General features: G+C 42.0%; 1 long non-coding RNA gene across 1 annotated transcript in view; it reads right to left on the reverse strand.

Annotated features, from left to right (window-relative positions):
- Positions 1–6566, reverse strand: part of LOC138988952 (uncharacterized) — a 48706-nt gene extending 42140 nt beyond the window's left edge. The window contains exons 1-4 of the long non-coding RNA XR_011465221.1: positions 6434–6566; positions 1807–2031; positions 1197–1275; positions 72–139 (exon numbers count right to left, since the gene is read on the reverse strand). This is a non-coding gene — a long non-coding RNA (uncharacterized lncRNA). The remainder of the gene's footprint in view (positions 1–71; positions 140–1196; positions 1276–1806; positions 2032–6433) is intronic.
- Positions 6567–9952: the final 3386 nt, after the last annotated feature.

The following is a 9952-nucleotide window of genomic DNA, read 5'->3' on the forward strand; positions in this document are numbered from 1 at the left end:
TAGGCAATTTATTTAATCTTTCTGAGCTTTGGGTTTCTCCTCTGTAAAATGAGAATAATAATAGTACTTACCTCACAGGATTGTCGTGGTGATTATTCAAGATTATGCGCTTTAAACAATTCACACAATGTCTGGTTCCCTGTAATAGATAGTTTCAGTCAGTAGGTGGGTTGGAGAAAGGAAGACAGACTATTAACTGGTAAATTATTTATATCTTGTTCCATACTGTGGCTCACTCTCACCTATTGAAATATATAAACAGTATACATATTGGCAAGAATTAAGCAATCATACTGGTCTTCCCTGGTAGAGCAGATGGTAAGGAATCTGCCTGCAATGTGGGAGATCCAGGTTCGATCCCCGGGTCAGGAAGATCCCCTGGAAAAGGAAATGGTAACCCACTCCAGTATTCTTGCCTGGAGAATCCCATGGATCAAGGAGCCTGGCGGGTTACAGTCCATGGGGTCGCAAAGAGTCAGACATGACTGAGCAACTAACCCTTACCCCCTAAAGAAATAGTCTTGCTTGTAATGATGGAGAGATGTGGAGTGATTTTTTTTTCCTTTCTTCAGTTCTTGTCATAATGTTGTTTACAAAAGAACACAGTTTTGACATATATACACATATATGTATATATGCTGTGCTCAGTCGCTCAGTTATGTCCTACTCTTTGTGACTCCATGGGCTGTAGCCCGCCAGGCTTCTCTGTCCTTGGGACTTTTTAGGCAAGAATACTGGAGTGGGTTGCCGTTTCCTCCCCCAGGGGATCTTCTTGACCTAGGGATCAAACTCGTGTCTCCTGTGTCTCCTGAATTGGCAGGTGGATTCTTTACCACTGCGCTACCTGGGAAGTCCATATATATACATATATATATTTAATAATTGTATTTATTTATTTTTGGCTGTGCTGGGTCTTCGTTGCTGCATGGGCTTTTCCCTGATTGCAGTGAGTGGAGGCTACTCTTGGGTGGTGGTGCACAGGCTTCTTGTTGTGGCTCCCAGGCTCAAGAGCACAGGCTCCAGAGTTGCAGAGTACGGGCTTAGTTGTTCCTTAGCATGTGAGATCTTCCTGGATCAAGGATCGAACCCTTGTCTCCTGCATCAGCAGGTGGATTCTTTACCACTGAGCTACCAGGGAAGACCCTATATATATATTCTTTTTTTTTTTTAATTTAAAAAGAAAAAACAAACCTTACCCTGAAATGTTGTGGCAGTTGGCTCTGAAGATGCCTTCAAGACCATAAGTCTTAAGTAGGTGGAGACAGAAATCTACAACTTGCAGGGAGAAAAGTTAGAAAGTGTTAAAGTAGTCGAGTCCCAGTGCATTTGGGAAAGCATCCATAGGGGTCTAAGAGCACCTTCTTGAACACAGAAGGTACTCAAGGACTGGGCTGTCTCCTTTCTCCCCCATGAGCACCTCCACCAGCATCACAAGCTAATCATCAGCTGACTCTCCCGCAGCCTCCTTTAATCCAGGGCAGATCTTAGTCTGTTTGCAGTTCAGGTCTCTGATCAACATTATCTCCCTCCAGAGCCCAGCCCGGATCATTCTATCTCATTATCCCTTTTTCTTTTATTCATAACACTTATACACTATCTAGAATTATCTCATTTGTTTACATGTTTATTATGTACCTTTCTTTCTCTAGAATATAAACACCATCAGATCAAGGACCTTATCTGTCTCACTTGGCCACTGTATCTCCAGCAATGGAACACTGGCAAGGCACTCACTCAGTATGAGGGGATGAGTAGGGGACAGATAAGCAATGCCCCACCTCCCACCTGACTGACATGCACACATACCTGGGCACAAATCCAGGCATTTTAGCCAAAGAGCAGATGGGAGCCAAGGCCAAGGTATAGGTAGCAATTGGCACAAGAGGCTCCGGTCATAGAAACCTGTAAGTTTCAGCAACATCAGCTTTGTGTAACTTTGGACAGAAATCTGCTGGTTAGACACAGCCACATAGACCTGGTGTCTGGGCTTTGGTGCAGGCGTGGATACGAGGCCAAAAGTCCATGTCCTTCCTTGAATTAAAAAAAAAAAAACAAAAAGACAAAATCTGGCTCAAGGGAAACAAATTCTTGGGAAATAGCACAAGCTTACTTTGATTCAACCCACATTTACTGGGCCAAGTTCTGTAGCAGGAAGAACAAGATTCAGAGTGTATGTCTCATAGGGTGATAGGCCTAGAATGGGAATAACTAACAAAGCAGAATAAGGAGAGAGTACTAAAACAGCCCTTACTTCTCCTGGAACACCGACAAAGGATTCAGAAGCTCCATTTAAAGCTAAGTCCAGGCTCCCCATTCTTGTAGAGGTGTGAGTGCCATCAGTAGGCAAACCCACAACAAAAACAGCCCTTGAGAACCTCGGTCGTCCTTGCTGTCATTGCAGACTGTCCCACAAGTTCTGACATCCTTCTCCAGCTCTGCAAACAGTGGCAGGCCTGGGGGGCAGATTGACAAACCGCTTCCCGCTATTGGCACAAAGCAGGACAAGATCTTGAACCACGCAGTTCCTCGGAAAGAACGGCCAGTTCTTCTGACCACAGCCTGGGCGGTTCTAGGGGCTGCTGCTTAGCCCTGGCAGGTGAAGGCAGGGCTCTGTGCTCCAGGAGAAAAATACCCCGGCATCTCCTTTAGCAACAGGCCTGCTTCCGAAAGGTTGTACCTAGGGGCCTTTGTGGATCTTTTTTTAAACATTAAACAAAAAAAGAGAGAAAGAAAGAGAGAAAAAGTCCCTCCCAGCCCATCGTCTTGCGAGCACACACCTGTTGCAAAGATTTTTGGAAAGAGCTTTGGGGTCTATACATCTGACTTCAGTTCTGTTTCACCCACCACTTTTCTTAAGCAACTACCCTTCCCCTCTCTGTACCTCAGTTTCCTCATTTGTAATTAGTGGGACCAGTGGTGTTTTTCAAACTACAAGTTTTAATCCAATGATAAGCAATAAATTCAGTAGAGTGGGTTACAACCAACATGTTTTTTTTGAAAGGGAAATAGAAGAGTTTAGAATATAAAATATCTGAATGCATTGCAATTAATAGGTAAGTATTATCTTGTAGAACTTTTATTTCATCTATCGACATGCTTACCCTGAGATCAAAACAAAATGTGTTTCACACTGTGGGTTACTGTTTTGTTTTGTTTTTTTAAAGTTCAAAACATACTATTTGAGTTTTCAAGGCTAGGACCAGTAGGTTCAATTCTACTCCTGGCCTAATTGCCAATTTCCCATTGTTTGCCTGCAGACCGAGCCCAGCTCCAAGTGAACCTGTGATTTGGCTCATGAATAGATATACCTAATCTCCAAAGTGAATGAGGGTGCGCTCTTAAAAGGCCTGCACCATGACCCATCCTCCGCAAATGACAGGACTTTTGTGACTTCTCACAGTGCACGTTAGCTGGGTTTGTTTTTCGAACTTCATATAAATGGAATCACAGTATGAACCCTAACTGTGGACACAGTGACCTAGAAAGGAGATGCTCAATGCTGTGTTTATTGTCCAGCATGACATCAGCCAGAAAGCATTGCGAAAATAATAATATTGTGATTATTGACTGAAGGCCTGTTGGGTGCCAGACTCTGTGCTAAGGGACTTAAAAACATTCAAGTTCATTCTCACAAGGTCTATGGGATTTGAGGTGTCTGCTATGACCCTCGTGTTTCAGAAAGAGAAACTGAGGCACAGGGAAGTTGTAATGTGATGTCCTCAAGGTCATGCAAATTGCGGAGCAGGGCTGGAGCCCTTATCTGTCTACCCTTAGACCCCTTTCCATTACGCACTTTCCCAAGGGGCTGGGGTACTTCGCAACAAAGTATATTGGAGACCGCTTGGAATCAGCCCTGTGGAGTCCTCTCCTACCTAGCTCTCACCCTCATTTGGTGGAATCCAGTTGGTTTACACTGCTGAGGAGGCAAGCAAACTACCCTTCACGAAGCCAGGGGGTTCCAGAAGGCCTGAATTAGCCAAGAGGTTTAATTTGGGGATATTCTTACTACACGAAATTTCTTTCAGAACATTTGGTCCTTTGGGACTTCCTCAAATTGCCAACGATTCGACAGAAAATTCCATCTCCTTCTCCTTGGTTGCTTCATAGTATCCAGCAGTTCCCCTACCTTAACCTACAAGTGATTGCCTTCTTTGGCAGCTCCTTACTAACCAGAGAAATTTGACTGTTTTTTTGGGTGGGGGTGGGGGTGGGGAGGGGGGAGGGGTGGGGAGTGCTTTTGCTTCCTTAACAAATACAATTACATTTCACTATTTCATTGGTGAAGCCACATCTAACCAATGAGATTGGTTGGTAACTTGTTCAGTCTACTCAAGAATAGAGGATAAAAGGATCCATGTATCAATTTTCTTCATATTAGAGATTTTTAAGAGTCATTTTTTTGGTTGTTGTTTTTTTTAGTATTAGCCATCCCGATTACAACATACCTACTATTCCAGAGTTCCAAGGAAATTAGTCAGTCCTTAAAATTAAACTTTAACCTTGATTCAAATTAAAAATACAATTTGCCACATTAGTTTCATATGTTTGTATTTCCTGGCCTCAAAAACACTACTGGCCCTGACTACAGTAGTTGAAATCCTACTTAGCACTCAATAACCAACAAAACTTCCTGCACCCCCAGGCAAAGCTCAAAGAGTGGTCCTTTCGCTTCCATAATGTTCTGTAAAATAGAGGCGTGCACCTCCAGCTCCTAATCACCATCACCACCCCCAAACCCTGAACTCCCCTCAGGGCAGTAACCACACTGTATTTATATTTGTCCTGATATTTACCCCCAGCGCTGGCAGGATCAGGTTTCCCGCACATAGCAAGACTTCAGAATACATTGTCCTTGAATCGAATCAATTTCTGAGGAAACTTTTTATTGAAATATAAGATGCCCACGATCGTAAGTGTTTCAATATTCACAAAGAGAAAGAACATATATCAGGCGCTCCCAACCCCCACAACCCCATCCCCCACCACCTCCCCCACCCACCCCAGAAGGTCTGCACCATGGCCCTTCCTCCAGCAAAGATAAGACTTTCCGGAGGTAACTTTGCTTGCTTGTTGTTGTTGTTGTTTGGAACTTTGTATAAATAGAATCACAGTGTGAGCTCCCTCGGTTTGGGCTTTTTATACTAAACATCATGCTTGTGAGATTTAACCTCACTGTTTTGTAGCGTGCTGGTTAATTTATTCCCATTTGCTGGCCAGCATTCCACTGTGGCTGTGCAGTTATATATTTATCCATTCTACTGCAGATGGACACTTCGCTTTTTTCTAATTTGGAGCTCTTCTGAATAGAGTTACTATGAACATTCTTGGGTATTTCTTTCTGTTAATCATTTACCCAGGAGTCCTATTGTTCGGCTTTGGTGGATGCTGCCAGTTTTTAAGGGTTTTGAGGTGGTTGTGGAAACTGAAAAGCTGTTTCCAAAATTTACATGGAAATACAAAAGGCCAAAAATATTCAAGACAATCTCGGACAAAGCTGGAGGTCTTACACTACGACATATTATAAAACTACAGGAATTAAGACAGGGTGGTTTAGGCACAAATAGGCCAGTGGCTTGGAAGAGAGAATTCAGATACAGATGCAAGCATAAATATTACTTGATTTATGATACAGGTAACATAGCCATGTAGAAAAGACATAGTGATGTTTTCAATAAATGGTGCCAGATCAATTGGATAAACACATGAAAAAAAAGCTTAACCACACGTAAAAATCAATTCCAGATGGATTATAGATCTAAACGTTAAAAGGAAAACAATAAGGTTTTGTAAAAAAAAAAAATGTATAAAATTCACTAGAATATGAATATGACTGGAATACTTGAAGTAGGTAAAAAATTCTTATAAATAGGACATAAAAAACTCTCATCATAAAGGAAAAATTTTGATACACTGAACTACTTCAAAAATAAGAATGATTCCTCAAAAGATACCATTAGGAATTGAAAACACAGCACTGATTAAGAAAAGATGTTTGCAAACATAGACCCAACAAAGGACTTGTAAACAGAATGTATACTGAACTCCTACATGTCAGTCATAAAAGAGAACCAATAAAAAAGTGTGCAGAAGGGGAAAGAGGAAAAGGAAAAACTTGAATGGGCACTTAAACACATACACACACTATGGCCAAATGGCTAATAGACATATGAAAAGGTGCATCACGTAAATGCAAATTAAAACCCTCAAGCGACATCCCTGGACTCAGGAAAACTGCTAAAATTGAAAGTCACGTGATACCCGGTGTTGGCGAGAATGTGCAGTAACCAAGCTCTCCTACACCGCTGAGGTTAAGGAGCAAATACTGGTCTGTTCACTGAACTTTTATCAGGATCTGCCCCAATTTTTCCCTCTCCCCAGGTCCCAGGAGAGTGGGCTGGAGTGAGCGGGTGGTGGTTGGAAAGCGTGTACAAACCTCCACGTCTTCTCTTCGTTCTCTGCGTTGACCCAGGCTTCACACACTCCCTGAACCGTATTTTCCGCTAGATCCTTTGCTAGAGCCCACGCAGACGTTAGAAGTAAGATGCACTTCGGACCAGGGTGGCCTCCCTCAAGAGCTCCTGAAACAAAAAGGCACATACTACAAAAAACATGTAATTCTTATCTCATCCAAAGACCCAAAGCTTTCTGATGCCTCTTAAATATGTCCCCAAAATGAATTCCTAGAATTCAAAGTTATGCTCATTTTTATTTCCCTACAGGTTCAAGTTGCAAAATTACCCTCCTGAAAGGTTGGATCAACTTTCACTCCCACAAGAGGCAGACACATGCCCCATTTATCAACATGCTAGGTGAAAAACAGTATTTTGTTTCATTTAGCTCTTTGATCACTAAAAAAGCTGAACTTTTAAAAGCTGTTTATGGGTCATTTTAATTTCTTCTTTTGTAACTAGAAGTTCACATATTTTGTCCATGTTGTCAGTAATTTTGTCTTATAATTCTGAAAGAGGGCTCTATGTAGCAAGGATATGAACTTCTCACTTATTACATACTGTACATATACTGTGGATATTTTCCCCAATATTTGGTGTTTCCTCCTTTAATTTTATTTATAGCGTTTGTTCTTATACAAATGAATTTTAAATATTTATATAGTTAAAAAAAAAAAGAAAAATCTGTTATAACCTTTGTATTTTTGCAAAGTATTTAGGAAATCTCTTTCCATTTCAAAATTATAAAAATGGTTATACATTTTTCTAATATGCTTACATTTGTTATCTTTAAATATTTGAATCACTTGGAGTTCATTTTGCATAAGTTAAGGCTCCAGTCATGTGTGTATGTACTTTTTTTTTTTTTCCAGAATGGCAGCCAGTAGTTCCAGCACCATTTATTGAAAGATGTATACTTGACCAGGTCATTTGTCTGTTTTTTGGGTAATACAGTTGAATAGTAAGGTTCACTATCAGAAAGATCTCCCTGGCCTTCCAGCTGGCAGATTGACCCCAAGCCACCAGAGTGGAGATGTGGACCAGTAAGAGGTTCAGTTGCAGCAAACAGTGGGGAACAGGAGAGTGCTGGAATTACAGCAAGCACGGGGCGAGGTGAGGAGTGAGGACTGACTGCCCTCGTTCCCTCCCTCTGGTCCCCGATATTCACTTCATCTAGCTGTCTTTCCACATCTGGAAGCTTCAGCAACTGTCAGGGGAGGGAATAATTAATCCCAGTAGCTAATCCTGGAGAATCTGGAATCAGATTACTGTATTTAAATCCTGACTTCGCCACTTACACCAACCTTGTGATCCCCACTTACACCAACCTTGTGATCTCAAGCAAGTGTCTTTATATTTCTGGTATTCAGTTTACCCCTGAGAAGTGGGGATCATAGTAACACCTACTGCAGAGCACATGGAGGAGGGTTTTAAGGAACTAAATCATACGCAGCTCTTAGGTTGGTGACTGGCACAGAATAAACTCACAGAGTCAACATTGTTATCAGTTAACTTTTAAAGAAATTCGTGACTGTCTAGTAGAACAAGACATTAGTCCTCCCTTGGGCTGGGTCTGAGCCTGAGCAGAGCAGTTAGAGGAGTAGGTGGAATTTCAAGCCGATGGGAAGGTTTTCAGGTCAAATGGTTGAAGGCACTGGTCTAGAAGATGTTTTCTTTAGGGAGCCTCTATTCTTTAAGGCATACTTATGCAATAAAGCTTACAAACGAAGGACTAGCATACTAATTAATGTTGCCATGTCTTGGGGCTTCCCTGGCTCTGACGGTAAAGAATCCACCTGCAGGGAGAATGGCATTGAAACATGCATATTATCATACATGAAACGGATGGCCAGTCCAGGTTCAATGCATGATACAGGAGGCTCGGGGCTGGTGCCCTGGGATGACCCAGAGGGATGGTATGGGGAGGGAGGTGGGAGGGGGGTTCAGGATGGGGAACACGTGTGCACCAGTGGCAGATTCATGTTGATGTATGGCAAAACCAATACAATATTGTAAAGTAATTAGCCTCCAATTAAAATAAATAAATTTATATTTTTTAAAAAAAGAATCCACCTGCAATGCAAGAGGTCTGGGTTTGATCCCTGGGTTGAGAAGATCCCCTGGAGAAGGAAATGGCAACCCACTCCAATATTCTTGCCTGGAGAATTCCATGGACAGAGGAGCCTGGTGGGCTACAGTCCATGGGGTCTCAAAGAGTTGGACACGGCTGAGGGACTAACACTAATAGTGTATTCCGCCACCCTCACCCCACTTTTAAACATAACTGCTAATTAGTTTAGGTAAAGTTTTGGTCAGAAGTGGAGCCACTGGTGTTTGTCTTTCCTTCTCATATTTTTCAGAGAATGAGATAATAGCTACAGTTGATTGATTTCATCATAGGCAGACCTTTAACAATTATTTCATATAATACTCTGTAATATATCCAAGGTTGTCATTATCATCCCCAAGGTCAAGAAGAGGAAAGGGAGCTTCCTCGAAGTGAGGAGGTAACTTGCATGCAGTTTGCCATAACTAAGAACCAAGATTCAACCCAGGTCTCTCTAACCCCAGGACTCAAGCTCTAAACTCAATGAAGAACACATGGATATTGAGCTGGAATTTTGGAAGCTGGGAAGTCCAGCTTGGCAGATGGGAGAAATTACTTTCTGAAGGATTTAGTGCCTTCTATTTATTTACAAAATGGTCATGCCTGGAAGGACTTCGGAAGGAATCTGTCCAGAGTCTTCATCGTACAGATGGAAAACCTGGAGCCCACAACAGGATGTGTCTGAGCCGATTACACAGGGAGCTCTCCGCTGAGGCTTGGTCTCCTCACTCTGTACAGTAACCTCCATGTACCCTTCATGTGGCCTCAAGATAGAAGGGGAAACATGCTCAGTGCTACACAGACTGTATATCGTCCTGGCCCAAAGAAGCTTGCAAATCATCAAGGGAGAAAATTCATGCCAACAAATAAGAGTCAAAAAACGAAGATCATGCCATCTAGTCCCATCACTTTATGGCAAATAGATGGAGAAAAAGTGGAAACGGTGAAAGGTATTGTTTTCTTGGGCTTCAAAGTCACTGCAGATGGTGACTGCAGCCATGAAATTAAAAGATGCTTACTCTTTGGAAGAAAAGCTATGACCAACCTAGACAGCATATTAAAAGGCAGAGAGGTCACTTTGCTGACAAAGGTCTGTGTTGTCAAGGCTATGTTTTTTCCAATAGTCATGTATGGTTGTTAGAATTGGACCATAAAGAAGGCTGAGCACTGAAGAATTGATGCTTTTGAACTGTGGTATTGTAGAAGACTCTTGAGAGTCCCTTGAACGCAAGAAGATCAAACCCAACAATCCTAAAGGAAATCAGTTATGAATATTCATTGGATGGACTGATGCTGAAGCTCCAATACTTTGGCCATCTGATGTAAAGAACTGACTCATTGGAAAAGACCCTGATGCTGGTAAAGATTGAAGGCAGAAGGAAAAGGGGAAGACAGA

The sequence above is a fragment of the Bos mutus genome, chromosome 8 (assembly GCF_027580195.1).
Source record: "Bos mutus isolate GX-2022 chromosome 8, NWIPB_WYAK_1.1, whole genome shotgun sequence".
In the NCBI taxonomy this organism is placed as follows: domain Eukaryota; kingdom Metazoa; phylum Chordata; class Mammalia; order Artiodactyla; family Bovidae; genus Bos; species Bos mutus.